The sequence below is a fragment of the Tachypleus tridentatus genome, chromosome 2, assembly GCF_004210375.1.
Source record: "Tachypleus tridentatus isolate NWPU-2018 chromosome 2, ASM421037v1, whole genome shotgun sequence".
Taxonomy (NCBI): Eukaryota; Metazoa; Arthropoda; class Merostomata; order Xiphosura; family Limulidae; genus Tachypleus; species Tachypleus tridentatus.
Genome location: NC_134826.1, coordinates 40,257,698 through 40,277,826, shown reverse-complemented (window position 1 = coordinate 40,277,826; position 20,129 = coordinate 40,257,698). Strand labels below are relative to the sequence as shown.

At 34.4% G+C, this 20,129-nt stretch overlaps 1 protein-coding gene across 10 annotated transcripts in view; it reads left to right on the top strand.

Annotated features, from left to right (window-relative positions):
• Positions 1–20,129, top strand: part of LOC143241419 (cAMP-dependent protein kinase catalytic subunit 1-like) — a 168,916-nt gene that overhangs the window by 99,005 nt on the left and 49,782 nt on the right. The window contains exon 1 of one of the 10 annotated variants that reach the window (XM_076484783.1): positions 18,251–18,374. The exons of the other annotated variants lie outside the window; for them this stretch is intronic. The gene's annotated coding sequence lies outside the window, so the exon portion shown is untranslated. Of the gene's footprint in view, positions 1–18,250; positions 18,375–20,129 lie in introns of those variants that run through there. 10 annotated transcript variants of the gene reach the window in all.

The following is a 20,129-nucleotide window of genomic DNA, read 5'->3' as shown; positions in this document are numbered from 1 at the left end:
CAATAAAAGATTCCTTGTTTGTTAGTTCCTGCCAAGTAACTCGAACGAGCTAGTTCAACGGCAATGGTGAAGGCTATTTATAGAAACGTTGATGACGATAGATTTCCACCGCTAGGCTGCAGGTGCCAAGCGCTGTATTAAAATTCTACGTCTATTTCGTCGGAGTTGTTCATCCGTCTTTGATTAGGAAGCGTATATGCATATACCTGCATCCTGCACGTGCGTCAGGAGGATTTATTTTGCATCATCATGAAAATTGCTTTTCTGTCCTTTACCACACACGGACACACAAAAAATACACGCGCGCGCGCGTGATTTCACACCCGAGTATTTTATCACTTCTTACATAACACGACTGTTGAAATAAGTGAACATTTTGCAAACTGTGACGTAGTTTCTACTTTACCTTCAAAAACTAGATGGATGATGTGTAAAATAAGTAATTCTACTTCCCACTCTTTACACGAGTTGCCTGTTTGTTTGGCCATATGGCAAATGTCAGCCTTGAGTGGCTGGGTGAAACCCTCATTTAGACGTTATTTGTTACACCTCGCGAGGAGAATGGAGGCAGGAAGCGTTATGTTGTTACAGAGTAACTATGGAAACACTTTGGCAGTTTAAAAAAGTTAGTCCCCCCTCAATATTGCGACAAAAATCTCAAATAAAGCTAGAATACCGAAACTGTTTAGTATAATTATTAGTATTGGTTAGACTTTTCCCTTTCCTCAGTGTTATGAACACAGGACTGTTTGAAGTGTTAATCAAGTCATTTTGCTATCGGAGTTTTTCACACTAAAATTCACAAATGAATAAAACTTTTGCACTTTTAGATACATGAGCAAAAGCTGTGTAAATAGTTCTTTGAATCAATAAGCGATTTAATTAGTTCATTCAAGCAAATGTTCTCAAAACTGGAAAGTAAATGTAATTTTCAAGCATACATACTTCGTCCTAATTAGAAATTTGAATTTTTTTTTAAACTGGAAAAATGAAATGCTTTAGATGGATATATCTGTTCGTGGAGAGTAAGATGTCTTGCAACCAACTGACTATTCGATTAAAATAACAAATTAGAATGTATTGGATGTATTTCAGTTGGTTTTTCAGTTTCAAGAGTAAATAAAACCAAAATTAAGTTTAAAAAATATTTGTATTTCTCGTTTTTGAAATTCGTATGCTACGCTGCGTTGTAACCTTCAGTGTGTATAATTCTTCGCATGGTTCATCACATGCGCACGTTTTAATGAAGTCACGACCGTACTAACTGCAACGTTAAACATCCTGGAGTTATGTCATTTTAGTATATTCTGATTGACTGACAGACAACACACTATTGTATCGTGGTGTGAGTGTTTAAAACAGTTGACTCCTCCAGATGGCTGAAGTGATACAGTTTATTGCACACAACTTGTGTATTATGCTTGCCAAAACGAAGATTCTAATAACGTACGTTATTTTAACCTTATTTTTTCCAAAAAATAATACATGTTGATGTTGTATGAGTTCTTGTTCGACCTGGAACTTTTAACGATCATTAAAAATATAAAAACCATTTTTTAGATAGTATTGTACTTGACTTGTTACTTTCGAAAATTATTAAAACAAGCTGATTTGCAATAATGATTCTAGGCCTTTTGACAAGTAAATCTAACACATCCCAGACAAGAGTAACCCAGTGGATGATATTTTACTAGCTGTCTTTCCTCTAGTCTATCAGTTTAAAATTAATGACAACTATATGCATATAGCCCTTGTGTAGCTTTGCACAACAATCTGAAACAGACAGATATAATGATACTATCCGAGGCATCTAACTGAAAAGAAAAACAAAAAACAACACAAAACAAGTAAAAGATGAATATTTTATCGTACCCTGTATTCTCACAATTTTATATATGACACAAAAATTGTGTTAATTTAGAAAAATTTCAAGAGCTACGTTTACAATAATATGATGATTCAAATAATTACTCATTTGTGCAATATACTATACAAGTCTCTTTCACACGGTTTCTAAACGTTTCACCAGTGTCCTTTATCGTTAACATATCATAAAATGATTTGTAGCTCAAAATTACGTACGCTACTTTTATTGAGTGTAGAATACTTGATTGCGCATCAAATGTTTAGAAACCCCTAAGACAAATTTGTGGTAATTGATACGGGAATCTTAAAGAACTAACTTAGGTTGTATATTTATAATTTGTTATACATAATTCTAATATACACCTAATTTTTAATATCTGCGAAGAAATAAGAGCGTAAGTGGTCAAACAGTATATTATTTAAAATCACCAGTGACAGAACGATTCGATAGCATTTAGAGAACAACCTACCTTTTAGCGTTGTAAACCCTCAAGCTTGCCGCTGAGACCCTGGTGATGGGGATTTCTCTACTGTAGATATTTGTACCAGCGTGTGTGAAAATTAGAATGTTGGTACACAGATTAAAGACAAATTAAATGTAAAAAATCTATTATTGATTACCTCAAGACATGAGACATAAAAGTTTCATTGAGTATTTCGCCAAATAATAAATATTTATAACTTAATTTGCATCATATTAAAGCTCGGAACAAGGGTTTAGTGATAATCAGTTAATAAGGGGTAGGAAGTCTCATTTTTATAGCATAAAATTTGAATACGTCAATTATTAATTTCCGATTCTTTTGGAAGTTTCTCAAACCAAAGAAAATTGGATGACAAAAGTATTTGGTTATTATAATGTAATATCTTATTTAAATAGTGATCATTTTATTTCCTGAACAAAAACAACCATTAAAGGACAAACTCGTATGAAATGTTTAACAGATAAGTATGCTCTGAAAACAACTGACCAGTTTACATCAAAAACACCAACTAGCCCCTCGCTGCTTGTTCCAGAAGAGTGCATCAACATACCTAAAAAAGATGAAATTGTTTGCGAGTTTAGAACTTTCGTGCTAGATATTAACATCAGGGTGAAGAACTGATAAAACTTTGAGGCTTAGATATCTCACTGTTCAACATATAGAAAAGAAATATCAAACCATTGGAATAACAGTTAGCAAAAAAGGAGAGATTTATTGGACACAAAATTATGCATTGGAAGGGAAATTACGAGGGAGAAAGACATCCGTTACAATTAGCAAAATCTTAATGAACATAAATACAACAGAACTGACTGTCATTAGCATTACAAGGTAGATGCGAAAGAAAGGATTTCATGGACGAATTGCAATAAAAAATACAATCATCTCTCAGAAAACCGGGAAGAAATGGTGATTTTGTGAATAACTATGTTCGTAAACTTGCAGCTAGTGATGAAACAAAGATCACTATTTCACAGATAGAAAACATGTGTTAGAAAAACATATTGAAACATGTGTTTGTGTAAAACTCTGAGATAAATCTTTCTACTTCGTGCACGGTTCCAACTCTAGAAATATAGAGATAGGGAAATTTTATCACAAGGTTACATGGTTACTTACATCTGGTGTCAGTTGGCTGTTTTCAAGATAACATTACGGATTTGTTTAGAAATTTTAGATCAGAAAATGATCTCATAAGGTAAGAAGGTAAGTGATCATGAATGGGTAGTTCAGTAAGGTAACGACGGGAGAATTTTAAAGGCCTAACTCAGCTTGTATTTGTATATGCAACTAATATAGCATCATAGGTCAGGTAGTATGTTATTAAAAACCACCAATCCCTAACGATTCCACCGCACATAAAAAGGTACCTTCTTTTTGTTAAGAAGGGCTGTACAATGCAGTGTCCAACTCAAGGATCGAACCCTGCATTTTAGCGCTATAAATCCTCGTACTTACTACTCAGCTCCCGGGAGTGTTCTTTCTATGTTTTATAACTGTAGGTTGTATTTCATTTTAACAGGTTAAGGGACTTCAATAAGTAATTCAATAACCTGGTTGATTTTATTTGTTTTGAATTTCGTTCAAAGCTACATGAGGACTATCTGTCTTAGCCCTCCCTAATTTATTATCATTACAAAACTAGAGGAAAGGCACCTACCGTCAAATCTTGGAATTGAAAAGGGAAGGATAAGGTGAAACCGCCCAGAGAAATAAAAGGATGTGTTCAAACACATGACTGAGAGCTTCGGGCACAGGACAGATAAATCTTTCTGCGCCTGTCCTATGAAAGTGGGTTTTCTCTGGGCACTCCCGTTTCCCCCCACATCCAAATTTCAGGCATTGGATCTTTAGAACCCAGCCAAGGTAACATTGTTGCCCAGCCCTGAATCGGGTCATTTTACGTTGATATTCACGTTGACATCTGGTTGTCGGGCTCTGGCCTGGCTCACTTCTTCGGTGCCGCCTTTGTTTCGCTCTTTCTCACCCGGCCCGGCATGGCCAAGCGTGTTAAGGCGTGCGACTCGTAATCTGAGGTGCGCGGGTTCGCATCCCCGTCGCGCCAAACATGTTCGCCCTTTCAGCCGTGGGGGCGTTATAATGTTACGATCTTTCCCACTGTTCGTTGGTAGAAGAGTAGTTCAAGAGTTGGTGGTGGGTGGTGATGACTAGCTGCCTTCCCTCTAGTCTTACACTGCTAAATTAAGGACGACTAGCGCAGATAGCCCTCGAGTAACATTGCGCGAAATTCAAAAACAAACAAACAAACAAACTTTCTCACCCATTAATTTTATAATACCCCATCGCACTTCATCACCTTACACAAGTAAAAAAGAAAATTAAATACAGCCAAAGTATCAAGTACAGTTAAATAATCTCTCACGTGAGGGGACGAAGAGGGACCACAAAGTTCCTGATCGCGTCAGTTGGGGAAGAAATTTTCTCTTCTCTTAATAAACTAAACCCCTGCCAAGTTCGTTTGCGTTTGCATGACTGAGAGAGCATGAAAGAATGTTTGTCTCATTATGCAGGAAACGCGTCGAGACAACAATCCAGAAAAATTTAGTGAAGTTATAGAATAAAGAAGTTCCAACAGCATATTAACAATAAAATGTTCAGTAAGTAGTGTCAAACAATTTGATCTTCGTTTATTTTTGTCTACACAACAAAAGCTATGATAAACGCAATAGTGTAATTTAACCCTTGGTTTTAAGTAATTAATACAAAATATATCCTACTCAAAACAAAAAATAATTAAAGATCTATTTGACACTTCAGATAAACATTATAGAAGGTTTATTTGTTTGTTTTTTCGGACTTGTTTGTACTCTGTCCGCCGCCAGAAGTCCAACCTTGGATTTTATCATTGTACGTCTTAAAACTTACCGCTGACCCACTGGGAAACGTTTAAAAGATGGTGCCCAGAAAATTCGTGAGCAACTTTAAAGTCACTTTATATTATTTTTAACTTAGTTTTTCGCATAACTTACTCATCTATAATACTTGTTCAGAAACGGAATCACTTCCGAAAGTGAAAGTGTTTCAAATTGTAGGCCTACCACTACGAGAGTAGTTCAGAGTTTAAGCCTAAACACATAAGTACGGTTCAAAGGTTTAGACCTAACAACCATGAGTGTACAACGTTAAAATTATTAGTTTATATTTTTACGTGTTTTCGATTTTCACGTAGTCTGTCGTGCGGCCAAAACAACCTGCAGGAAACACTGTCTGTTACTATAAGAATAAGTTTAGCGATTTTACACTTTCTGTAGCTCGGAACATGGTATTCCAAGCTATCGCATATTTTCAACAGATTCTTCTTCTATATACTTCACATACAAAGTTCCAAGACAATCCATTAAGAAGTACATTAAATACAATATATTCAATTTTGATTGAAATGGTTTTCCTCTTTTTTTCTCTTCGCATTGAAAGTATGAACATTTATTTGATACAAAAACATATTTAACTTTCATGGAGTTTTCAAATTTGATACACTTACACAACCTACAATTATATGTCAAATTTTGTCCGAACATGAACAATTGTTTTGTTCCAGAAGAATAAGTTTAGCGATTTTACTCTTTCTGTAGCTCGGAACATGGTATTCCAAACTATCGCATATTTTCAACAGATTTTTCTTCTATATACTTCACATATATATTACTTTACTCGTGTAAAGTAATCCAACAAAAACCGCTCAAATTTAACAAAATTTTTTCCACATGTGAAAAGTCACATAAGTTATTGGTTTAACATTTTTACTACAGCTTCCCATAAGAGTAAAATTAGACCGTTTTGATGTTTTTACTTTTATTACGATATTGAAGATGAACGATTCAGAGTAGCAAAACTACAGGGTGAAAGCACGTGCAGATACGTTAGTACTGGTTGAGCCAAGCGAACTAGATTAGCAGTTTCTAGCTCAAGTTTTCAAAAGAATCGTACGGGTGGAGGGTTATTATTTGTTTCCAACTTTTGAGGACAAATTGTTAAATTTTATGAAATTCTCCTACTGAAAAAGCGTTTAGGATCAATTGTATTAACGTAAATAATTAGGCGTGTCACAGCTGCATCGAGTGCATGCAGTTAATGACAAGAAACTGTTAATCTAGATTCCTATAAACGAAACTATTAAGACTACTTTAGAGAAAACGAACTACCGCCATATATTTTAAAGGATTTGTTTTTGTTTGTTTTTGAATATCGCGCAAAGCTACTCGAGGGCTATCTGTGCTAGCCGTCCCTAATTTAGCAGTGTAAGACTAGAGGGAAGGCAGCTAGTCATCACCACCCACCGCCAACTCTTGGGCTACTCTTTTACCAACAAATAGTGGGATTGACCGTCACATTATAACGCCCCTACGGCTGGGAGGGCGAGTATGTTTGGTGCGACGGGGAATTTTAAAGGATCTGGTTGGTTTTGTAAAGTAAAGATCTGTTCCGAAAAATATGACTGTGATCTTGAAGCTGATGTTGGCTACTATCGAGCGTCACTGTCTTATTTCCTATGGTATGTTGGCATTTATCGACAAAAAGTCATTATATCTAATTAAAAAACACTTTATATGAGAAAAATGGTGAAGCAAAAATAGAACAAAGCATTGATGACAAGAACTTCACAGCAAATATTCGTTCATTAATTAGCGTATTTTTGTTTTTCCCACCATTGTGTCCGAAAATGAACAAAAAAACGCAGCGTTGCTACATTAGGAATGAATATGTGCTGTAAAATTGTTACCAGTGATATAAATGTAGTTACCAGTTTGGTCACCAGGTTTGATTTTAATCCTTTAAGCTGCATGTTTAATTCTTGTTTATTTTTTGTTGCACACCTTTTTTCTCTACATCTAAAGTGCTCTGGATTAGATTTGCTTAACACTTACAGCTATTATGTTATTATACCTAGAACACTTACAGAACTTGACTGCTGGAGTCACCATTTATGTTCTGATGCCGACAAAATTTACACATACAGTTTTCATTTTTTAATACAAATATATATTAATACGCAAATGAAACGTAATTTACAAAAATGGTAATTACAAAAAATAATTTATGTACAAGAGTTTTATAAACTTACAAATGACATCTGATTTAGAACTTCCTTGGTATCTTATCAAGGGTTCACGATGAGCAAATTAATATTTAGTTGATGTAGATACAATTTACTTAATAAGGAGCTAGCTGGCCGTGTAGTTTGCGCTGGTCACACGCTGGGTTTTGCACCGCTGAACTTAAATGTTTCTGTAAACATTCTAAAAAATACTAACATCCGATATTAATCTGCTAAAGTTAAACGATTTGTAATGTTCGAAATCTATAAACATTCCTGATCAATATTGAACATTACCGATTAATAAACGTTAATCACAGTTATAGCTTCGGAGGTTCGGAGTACACCAACTGTAGCAAACCAATAAAATATATACTGTCTCTTGACGCATTACGTTGATTATGTTTTATAGACATGAGGAGACTTTCTAGAAATTTCAGCCTGCACAATAATAAAACCGAAATACTTGTGTTTACGTACACACATATACTGTTTATTCTTACACTTGAGAATCTTCTACAACTTTAGTGAATAGGTGGGAATTTCGCAATACAGATTTAAACAGTATACGTTATGTGCATTTATAAATACAAACTTAACTTACACAAATATCGGTATTAAAATAGATATATAATAGTAAGTCCTTCATATCCCAGATATATATATAGCCACTTTTCTGTCATTATTTATTAATTCTAAATTCAGAAGCAGGGTTATGTGAATAAGTATTAGAAGCTTATTTTGAGCATAATGCATCATCATTATTTTAAAACGCTTCGTTTATTCAAAAGTTTCAAAAATTAAAATCACTTTCTAGTGAATAAAAATTTTTATGATTTGCTATTAACATTTCTTCTCTCGTTTTTTATCAGAATGTATTCCTTGTTGAGCTGTAGAATGCGGAGATATAGATCATCGGTTACAATACAAGTTAGACAACTGAATTTTAACGGAACGACTTGGCGAGTCTTGTAAAAGCTTAGTCAGCTAGTTTAACACCTCATTAGAGTTTCTTGTTCGTTCGTTGTTGTTGTTGTTGTTGTTTTCTAGGAAATCGTCTGGCTTAGATCTGTTAGCGTAAAAATAGATTGCTTACGCGAGACTACATCTTATAAGTTGTAAATATAATGAGAGACAATCAACACTGGAAGGATTAACTGAGGACTATAATATGTGAGCAATAGGAACAGTGTATTTGCAGTAATTATTCAAATGCATGTGTTTGTGTTTGATGGGTTTTTTTTGTAACAATTCTATTCATAAATCAAAGCAAGAAACAAATGTACATTGTTATCATAGAATGTTTGAAGCATAGCTGTTAAGCTATAATACTCTGAAATAGTTAAAGAAACGAAACTGTATTGTTACTATAAAAAAACCAAGACATGTAACTTACAAACAGTCAGTTTCACTTTTTCGTTGTACCATATCTTGATTTATAAGTTTGCTGTCAACTAAAGTTAGATCCTCACTGCTTGAATTCCAACCAACTAATTATCATTGTACATAAAAGCCAAGTGTTGGTCGGTCGCATTCGAATTCTCTGAATTGCATGAGTTACACGAATCCAATTCCACGTTTTCTCCTACGGTACTTCCTCTTCTGATTGTCCGTTCCCATTTTAGTTGAAGTTAATCACTAACATATGTGTAAATAGTTCTTAAAATTCAGCACTATTTCTGGTATATATAAAAAAAACCTGTCAAGGAAGGAGTTCCCAGAACCAGACCAGGTAGGCATTATGCGTATGATACCACATCATCCTAGGCCCGGCATGGCCAAGTGTGTTAAGGCATTTGACTCGTAATACGAGGGTCGCGGGTTCGAATCCCGGTCGCACCAAACATGCTCGCCCTTTCAGCCGTGGGGGCGTTATAATGTGCGGTCAATCCCACTATTCGTTGGTAAAAGAGTAGCCCAAGAGTTGGCGGTGGGTGGTGATGACTAGCTGCCTTCCCTTTAGTCTTACACTGCTAAATTAGGGACGGCTAGCACAGATAATCCTCGAGTAGCTTTGTGCGAAATTCAATAAACAAAACAAACAATCCACATCATTATGACGTCGGTCTAGGTACGATTCTGTGAAAAAAAAGCTGCAAATAAACACAGGTCTGTGCTTGGGAATTATTATGAAAAAGGCTTAGTTTATTACCCGTCATATTTGAGAGGATTTTGTAGTAGTTAACAAATGTGAGATTCGATGAACAGTTGCTACGATGTTACAATCTTATTGCTAAGCTAAGTAGCAAGCCGGTGTTCGACGGTAGTGGGCACAGCACAAAATAGATAGTTTTGTGCTTAATAATAAACAAGCTTAGTATTATTCATAAATTATGAAATTTTGTAGAAATATGGACATCATGCGTTACATCTGAAACCTGAAATCACGGTTAAAATGCAGCTAGAAACAATTAATATAGCTTATAACAACAAATATCATTTGACTGTGAAAATAGAATCATTTATTACGTGATTCCTCAGTATACCAGCGGTACGTGTATGGACCTACAATGATAGAGTCGGGTTCGATTCTCCTTGGTGGATATAGCAAATAGTCCGATATGGCTTCAATATAAAAACGCACGCATACTCGTTCAGAAACTGAACTGGTTAAGTTTATATGAGATTATAATGTTTTACTTACTTATGGTTTTGTGATTATGATCTAGATTTTGGAAACTACACAATTTTCTCAACCATGAGTTGTATAATTTGTAAAATTATACTAATGCAACTAATGGGGTTTGGATGGAGGGTTTAGAGAATCTTTTCGACTCATTGCATCCAATACATAATGAATGTGGAAAGGTTCTTAAAAACTTTAAACAGAATGTTCTTTAAAACCATACCAGTAAACCTCGTTCTTTGGAAAGGTTATCCAGCTATTATTTCAGGAGCAGAGGTACTTTGCGTGTACTGTGATTCTCAAAGAACAGAGTATAAACAAACAAACCACACTCTACGCTCGTGCTGATATCTGTAATTTCTAGTTTTCGAACATCCAAGGGAGAAAGATCGGTCTTTTCTGTCGTTTTGAAAGATATATGAATAAATGGTTGAAATAAGATAACGCTGTGAACAGGAACTAAAAGCTCTAAACCTCAAGTGCCTTCAACGTTTGTTTGTGTTTGAATTTCGCGCACAATTACACGAGGGCTATATGCGCTAGCTGTCCCTAATTTATTTGTGTAAGAGTAGAGGGAAGGCAGCTAGTCATCACCACCATCTCTAGGACTATTTTACCAACTAATAGTGGGATTGATAGCAACATTATAACGCCCCCACGGCTGAAAAAAGGGAGCACGTTTGATGTAACGGGGATTCGAACCAGCGACACTCATATTACGAGTCGAGCGTCCTAACAACATGGTCATGTGTCTTTAAAGAATGGTATCTTCTTTATCAGGACCTCCTAAACAAAGACAAACAATTCCTCTGAAATATTCAAGATTGTTTGCTGCTTTTATATATATATATATGAAAGGCCGATGTCACAGAAGATACTGAATTACGAATTTTTGTGAAAGTGTATATAAAACAAGTGTACTTGAAGTGTTTACTTGCGAAAAATAATCCTTCAGTTACATATACGGGATACGTTTCTGAATCAGTATTTTGGTTCATATTTAGAGATAGCACAGCTCTGTCAGATTTCAATTTTAATTTGTCAGTTCTAAATCTGAGATGTTTTACAGCATAAATCCTTCTCAGATTTGTGTTTTGTGTAATCTGTTTTGAAAAAAAACACGTTGTAAATTAAAACTGGTATAATTCATTGAGGGGGCGCTCCGACTCATTTGTATCAAAACACAAAATGAATAATAAAAAATCACTACAACACTATGTAACGAAAGTATTATTATGCTAAATTCTCCACAGGTACAAATATTGTTAACTTAAATTTTATATTTTTAAGCATTATTTGTTACAACAATGATTTATATTAAGGTATAAAAAATAGCATCGGTAAATCAAAATATTCAACATTATACCTACACTCAATAGTGAATATTAGGATCAGTATTATGTGATTAGCAGTGGAATCTGTGAACATAACGTTAAAACTGTGTGAGGTATTTAGTGAAGATAAATACAGCCAGTACGGTTTAACGTTATGTCTGTTCAGTTGGATGTCTACATCCTGCTAAAGCCGTAAGGTAAAACTTTAAGGAAATAAAGAATTTTCATTGGCTAGTGGCTGCTTCTCCTCTCTAAACATGTTTGTGCTCCTGAGTGCACAACGGTACTCGAAGTGTGTTAGGTAACTATAGAGATTATATTTTAGTAAATTTAATGCTGTAGTTGCTTGCGTTGCAGTTGCAGGCATAGGAAGGAACGCAACGCATCGATTCAGTTGTAGTCTATAGCAAGCTCTTATTCTATTTCCTGTATTACCAAAATTAGAACATCCCCACTAAATTGTTTTCAAAGTGTCTGAAAGCAGAACAAGCAACAACAAGAATGAGAGTCGCTCTTAAACCTAACTGGAAATAGAATGATCGTTTAAACAGAAAGAATTCTGTATTTCTCAAACAAACGTATGATAATTATGTCAAAAAATGTTAATTCGTTTTCATACTAGGAACATTTGCAAATTTTCTACTGTACTTGTTATTGTTGTGTTAATCGGAAATACTTGTTATTGTTGTGTTAATCGTAAAAATCTTACAACAACGAAAACAAACATTCAATATTGTCAAAGGTTGTATAAGCATAATGAATTTTGAAATAAGATCTTGGAAACGTACTTTGACTTTATTTGATTTTGTTATATGTCAGCAATGTTTAATATCACGTGATTCTCATATTGTCGTTTGTATAAACCCACTCAACGCCTAACTACATAATTTCACAAGTTGGTGATGTTTTAGTACTAAACTACAACATTTGTTGGTGAGCATTTTTAACAATAGATTAGTGACTCAACCATACAGGTTTCCTTCATTATTTCTGAATTTCAATGTAACTTACATAATTGTGAGATCTAGCAAAACTTACTACGTAATTTAATATAACCTTTGGTGTCTATCCAGTTTTAACCAATAGCTGAGACGTTATTGATGGATTTAATATTCAATTTTATATTAATTAGAATTGTGATAGTTTCAACGTTAACTGCATTTAAAATCATATTTTCAGGACATGTTTAACTGAAGTTTCAACATTAGATTTTATTTAAAATTTTCGTGTATGACTAAATCAATGAAAGTTCATTAAGTTAGTGAATTAATAAACAACGATATTAAAACGTACTGATAGTTACTGTATAAAATACACTTCCAGAAGAAGACGGACAAAGATGCTGTTGAGATATGTAGCAAGAAGTGTTATTGGGACATCTTAACAATAAGTATCACTCGGTTTCTTCAAACAGTTGGAAGTAATAACTACAGATTATGTATAGAATGCTAAAAACTGTTAAATGTAATATTTATACAGCATAGATAAGTTTATAATTAAAACAATTACCTGCGAAACTGTGTGAAGTAAAAAAAAATTAAAGAACTTCATATAGGACCCTTGTGCGTAAAAAAAACAACACAAAAACCGTAAAGTACAGTGAATATATGTGTACATAGTTTGAGAGGTTTGTCGTATAGGTTTTATATCACTGGTAATACATATTATTACTTTGTGCTGACTGGCATTTTGTGAGTAAATGCCGTTCGTTGGAGATGTAAACAGTACTTTTACGTTTCTCTTTTGAAGTTACATTACAAAATCATCACTCTGTAATTACTGTTTACTAATACTAGGAAAGATAAATGTGTGTGAGATCGGTTTGTTTGGTTGTTTTAGATGTATAAGATCAGTTATTGTTTGTAATTATGCACAAATCTACACAATGGGCTATCTATGCTCTGCCCCCCAAGGGTATCGAAATCCGGATTCTAGCGAACCTGTAGACATGCCGCTGTACCACTAGGGGCGTATAAGATCAGAGATAAAGTAAAACAATAATTTTAAAAACTCTTCATTTATTTGCAGATTTTGGAGTAGTGATTATTTATTTTGTTTGTTGTTAAGCCTACAGTTACACGATGAACTATCCGTGTTGTGCTCGTCTCAGGTATGGAAACCCGATTTTTAGCGTTATGAGCCTTCAGACTTGTCGCTGAACCACTTGGGTGGGGATTACTAAGTCGTGCCTAAATGAAATCGTATAATTCACAAATATATTTTAATTATAATCCAATTTGTTTTTTTCGGGGTAGTATATATTAAATAAATAAATATATTCGGTGATTTTTAAAAGTTCCCCGCTGGTACAGCGGTAAATCTTCGGATTTATAACGTTAAAATCAGGGTATTCGATTCCCGTTGGTGTACTCAGCAGATAGCCCAATGTGGTTTTATTATAAGAAAACACACATTTTTCAATGAAGTACAAAATTAATAATCTTGTGTAAATATTTTGTTATATATCTCAAGTAAAACGCTACTAAAATAACCGTAAACTATGACAATGATATCCCATACACTGCTGGAATGGAAACCCTTGAGAAGAGTCATTAACCTTCATAATTTAGATGTTAAAATCCTTTGATAAGATTTGAGTGTAGCGCCATCTATTAAACGTTCTCAAAACATTTATAAGGTACAGAAAAACCAGAAAGAGTGCCTTCATTCAACCAAATTATTGATTACCTCAATCAATTCTACGCACAGTTTCAAATCGTTTGATAATAAAATAAATTATTAAATTTAATCATCGATAGTAAATACATATTCTGGAAAAATCTTTCATTTACTATTTCGTTCTTTTATAAGTAGAATATTTTATTTTTTGTTTCTTGTTAAGCGCAATAGGATATCAATGTTGTGTGAACCACAGGTAGCGCAGTCCGATTTGTAGAGTTATAAGCCCACAAACTTACTGTTGAGCCACTGAGGTGAAAAAGGTAAGTAGAAAAACTTGTATCGCCTACCTACCTTTATGGGCACTGGATACGTGGGGAATTTAATTATTTTAGTACTGAGTTGATTAGGTTTTAAAAGATTATGCACGTTTTCCTCAAAGACTGAATCGGTCCGATGAGATCAAAACCATTCAGCAAATGTCTCTAGATCCGAGGAATGTTTATTTTCTATTCGATCTCAAACCAGCTTCTTTTTTTGTGTTTTAGAAATTTTATTTGATGTTAAACACGAAACTACACAATGGATTATTTGTGCTACGGCAATCATGAGTATCTAAACCGAGTTTTTAACGTTAGACATCTTCAGATTTACCGAGGAGCTACTCGTGGGAGAGGAGGGTAGAATACGCTGTCTATCTTTAGTTAAACACAACGTTACACAATGAGTTATCAAAATCAAATTTTTAACGTTATTATTCCGGAAGAATGAGAAATGTATTGTTCATTTGAGACATTATGGAATATGTTTTCAGCTGAATCCTTAACATTTTTAGCGTTAGTTTCCACTATTTAGGTTTGTGTGTTTGTTTTTAATTTTGCACAAAGCTACTCGAGGGCTATCTGTGCTAGCCGTCCCTAATTTAGCAGTGTAAGGCCAGAGGAAAGGCAGCTAGTCATCACCACCCACCGCCAACTCTTGGGCTACTCTTTTACCAACGAATAGTGGGATTGACCGTCACATTATATCGCCCCCACGGCCGAAAGGGCGAGCAATGTTAAGCGCGACGGGGATGCGAACTCGCGACCCTCAGATTACGTGTCGCACGCCTTAACACGCTTGGCCATGCCGAGCCTTGTGCCTTTTTGTTCTATCTCTCAATTCAACTAATCAGTGCGCGAATTAATGCTCATGCGAGACCAAAGGCAATTAGTTCAGGCAATACTATCAAGTGGTTGTTAATATAATGTAGTCGTTAGCATGCATACGTTGCTGTGAAACTAAATAAATATATGTAGCCTTCATTTCCTGGTACAACCAATAGTAAAGTTAGGTTGGGCAAATTTTCCTCTTGAGTTTGGGGGGCTGGTTCTTAGATATGAAAATATTTGTCGAGGCCTACATTATGTATATATCATATATGGTAAACATAGAAAGTAGTGTTAATGAAACCTCCAAAACAAGAGAGGTCTTTGGTTATTTCTAAGTTTAGTCATATTTAGTCCAGTTTTCCACAAGTGAGATTTACTATTCGTCTATGATTCTGTAATTGTTAACAGTAACCAGAAGAAAAAAAAACAACTTAACTGAAAGTCTGGTGCGAAACGGGAAAAGTGTTGTTAAAAGTTAATATTCATAAAGCTTCGATTATTTGCTGTGAATCACCCCCCCCCCCTACCTCACACACACGTACACCGAAATGAAAACGCACGCGGGAACTAACAGGGGGCGTTGATTCACATTATGACACTTCACGTTTTCATAACAGAGAATGATTAATTGATCTATATGTTTTGTGATATTAAGTTACTGAAATTCGTCAGACTTTGAATAACGTTCCTCCCTGGCGCTTAGTTTGAAGGTATAGAAATAAAGTAATTTGTGTGACGAGTGAAACCTGGTTTTTGAGCATATCTTCGTATAAACTTTGTTCTCGTACAATGCTCTCACATAAGTTAGCAACATAAGTCTAAAGATATAATAGAAAAGTTAAGTACGTGTTTTTACATTCCTAAGCTGGAGTCGCTCTAATACAAGTTTTTTTTTTGGTTTTTTAAATTATGATAAACAGCAATCACTGATGTTTTTCATTCCGTTCCTGGTTGTCGAGTTAGTTCTGCATACAAAAACGCAACTAACACCACACTGTAAAAAGATTAGGCGTTTTAAATAATGCCTTATTATTGTCACTCTCCAATCTAAATTTAGAGGTTTGACATAAGCAGCGATAGAAGAGTTCTATAAATAAACAGAAATTCCTTTAAATAACATAATGTGTTGAGACCAACATAAACTTATATCAGCAGTGCTATGTAAACGTTATAAATAGCACATTTTTCACATACACAAAGATCAACCACACCGAAGTTAATATAAAATGTGAAGTATTGTAATTAACAGATATTTACGTGTCTCACGAAAACATCTGGAAAACGCTTTAACATCGAATTGATAATTTTATAGCTATAATAAAGCATATGTACAACTTTGGACTCATTAGTAGCTTCTGTATAAGAATTGAACATTTAGGTCTGTTCTTTAATTTTTAACGCTTGGCTACATCTGTAGCTGAAAAGTCATTATTTTTGAAAACAAAATCATTTTTAAAGTACACCATCATGAAAACTGCTCACCGGCCAGTGGAACAGCGGTATGTCTGCGGATTTACAACGCTAAAAATTTGATTTCGATACCCATAGTGGGCAGAGCACAAATAACCCATTATACAGTTTTGTGCGTTATTCAAAACAACAAAATGTGCAGAGAAGTTAAAATTTCAATAAGACAGTTTAGTGTACTACTGAAAAAGAGGTGAGATCGTAATAAACAAATGACACTAAAGCTTTCTTCGCAGCTTTTCTACACCATCAATTCTTTGGTCCATAAAATTAATTTTATAGTTGCTTGTTATTTGTTAAATATTTCCACAAATCAACTAAAATTTCATCTCTGTGATTCAAGTTCATTCAATGAGCAACTCCCGGTGGCACCAAACATGCTCGCCCTCTCAGCCGTTGGTGCGTTATAATGTGACGGTCAATCCCACTATTCGTTGGTAAAAGACTGTCCCAAGAGTTGGCGGTGAGTGGTGATGACTAGCTGCCTTCCTACTAGCCTTACACTGCTAAATTAGGGACGGCTAGCGCAGATAGCCCTCGAGTAGCTTTGCGCGAAATTCAAAAACAAACAAACAAACAATGAGCAATAATACTAAAATATTTGTACGAATCAAGGTAACTTGATCTCCGTGATCCAAACTATTTCCCTGACTAGTAATACTAAAATATTTGTACGAATCTACGTAGTTTGATCTCCATGATCCAAGCTATTTCCCTGACTAGTAATACTAAAATATTTACGAATCAACGTGGTTTGATCTCCATGATCCAAGCTATTTCCCTGACTAGTAATACTAAAATATCTGTACGAATCAACGCGGTTTGATCTCTGTGAGCCAAACTATTTCCCTGACTAGTAATACTAAAATATTTGTACGAATCTACATAACTTGATCTCCGTGATCCAAACTATTTCCCTGACTAGTAATACTAAAATATTTGTACGAATCTACATAACTTGATCTCCGTGATCCAAACTATTTCCCTGACTAGTAATACTAAAATATTCGTACAAATCAACGTAGTTTGATCTCCATGATCCAAGCTATTTCCCTGACTAGTAATACTAAAATATTTACGAATCAACGTGGTTTGATCTCCGTGATCCAAGCTATTTCCCTGACTAGTAATACTAAAATATTTGTACGAATCAACGTGGTTTGATCTCCGTGATCCAAACTATTTCCCTGACTAGTAATACTAAAATATCTGTACGAATCAACGTGGTTTGATCTCCGTGATCCAAACTATTTTCCTGACTAATAATACTAAAATATTTGTACGAATCAACATGGTTTGATCTCCGTGATCCAAACTATTTTCCTGACTAGTAATACTAAAATATTTGTACAAATCAACGTGGTTTGATCTCCGTGATCCACACTATTTCCCTGACTAATAATACTAAAATATTTGTACGAATCAGCCATATTGAAATATATGCTTTCACGTGGTGAGTTAAAAGATTGCGCTGCTATTACTTCATCGTTTATTTTAACTTGATATCTTCAGTTGCGTTTGTTAAAGTACCAAATAATAGCTTCTTGACAGTCTGTGATAAAGGTTATGTCACTTATTACCTGTTACAAACTTTGTTAATAGTGGTGTATTTCTATTTTTAAGAGTGCCACGTGTTCAAGAATCAAAGTGGACATTTGTCTTAAAACTGTTTTAACAATAATTTGACACTTCACTGCTGAAGATATTTTTATGAAGGTAGTCGTGCGCGTGCATATATGTGACAACCATAACTGACCTAGTTAAAAAAAGGTAAACACACATAGTTAGATATAGTAGAGACATATGCTTAAGGATATTATATTGTTGTTAGATTTAGGAATTTCGGATGTGATTCACACGGATTTAATACCAAGTTATTCATTTATACTTTCATTTATTTGATGTTTCTTAACTTATTCACTTAACGATTTAGTTATGAATTCGATTATGTATTCGCATACTTATTTGCTTAAGAAGTTAATTATGTTTCTTTGCAGTGACTAGTATGGCATTACATCCGTTTAACAGTACTATTTTTGATGTTGCACTTTGGGGGATAGTTAAATTATATGAAAATTAATCTTTTCCCTATGTTAGTTTTTTTTTATCTTTTAAATGAACAACTAGATTATTACTGTATTAATAAAGCATTTTCTTTTCGTTGGAATAACTAAAGCTTTATGAATTCTTTACAAAGTGAATTTGTTATTTCTTAAAATTTTATGTCACGATATCGGAAAAACAAATGGCAAACTTGCGAGTTGACAAGATGAAATCTGTATTCTATTCTTGGTATGTAAAATTAACAAAATATATGTTTACCATTGTATGAATGTAGCTGAATATATTTCGGTTAACTTCGTATATGTTTTTTTAACAAGATCTTTAATTTGGAATTTATTAATAGATGACTAGTAAAAAGCTATTTAAATCGAACACAATATTTTTTTTTAAACATTTTTAATACGTTTGTGACTGAATTTTTATCTTTCATTAGTGATTTTATTTTGGATATCACAACACATAGTGATCTACAACTTTTGGTTTTGTGTTACATATACGAAAGAATACAGTTTTTTATCACACTATGTATTTAAACAGAGATAGCTCACGTTTTAAAGACAGCATAAAGATAAATTATAACATAGTAAGAACTTTATAGAATTGGACACATATAAGTTGACTGTTAATTACTGGGTCTGTTATAGGAAATATCGACCAAAAAAGATCACATATTTCAACTACTGTTGGTAACAATGTTAGATATTACATTAAAAATTAAAGGTTGTGTTTGGAAATAAGAAATACAGATATACATTTCAGAAAATATAATATTTTTTGGTAACTAAATAAGCTTCCTACCAAACAATTTCATACTTTCTTTTGACTAACATGTTTCATAATACAGGGACAGACTGGTCTTCATATCTTTCAAGTCGAGATTTATATGTATTCAAAGGCCATCGGCTTTGTACCTTGGGATAAATGTATTCAACAACAAATAAAACGACAACAGATTTGATTTAAAATGTGGCCTGGCATGGCAGGTAGTTAAGGCACTCGACTTGTAATCTAAGGGTTGCGGGTTCGAATCACTGTCACATCAAACATGCTCACCCTTTCAGCCGTGGGGGCGTTATAATGTGATAACGGTCAATCCTACTATTCGTTGGTAAAAGAGTAGCCCAAGAGTTGGCGGTGGGTGTTGATGACTAGCTCCCTTCCCTTTAGTCTTACATTGCTAAATTTGGGACGGCTAGCGCAGATGGCCTTCGAATAGCTTTGCGCCAGATTCAAAACAAATCAAAACCAAACCATTTGATTTAAAAACGGATAAAAATAAAGCCTCGCTCTCAGCGCATTTGCTGTTATTTGTGTGTCTGAACTCTGCAGACAATGAGAATTGTACAGGTGTGCGTTTTGTTTGTGGACGAATGCACGTACACTGAACATAGAGAACAATGAATTTTGTTTCTGATCTGACATGCGCAACAGGTCTTGTTAATATTTTATCCGAGAAACACA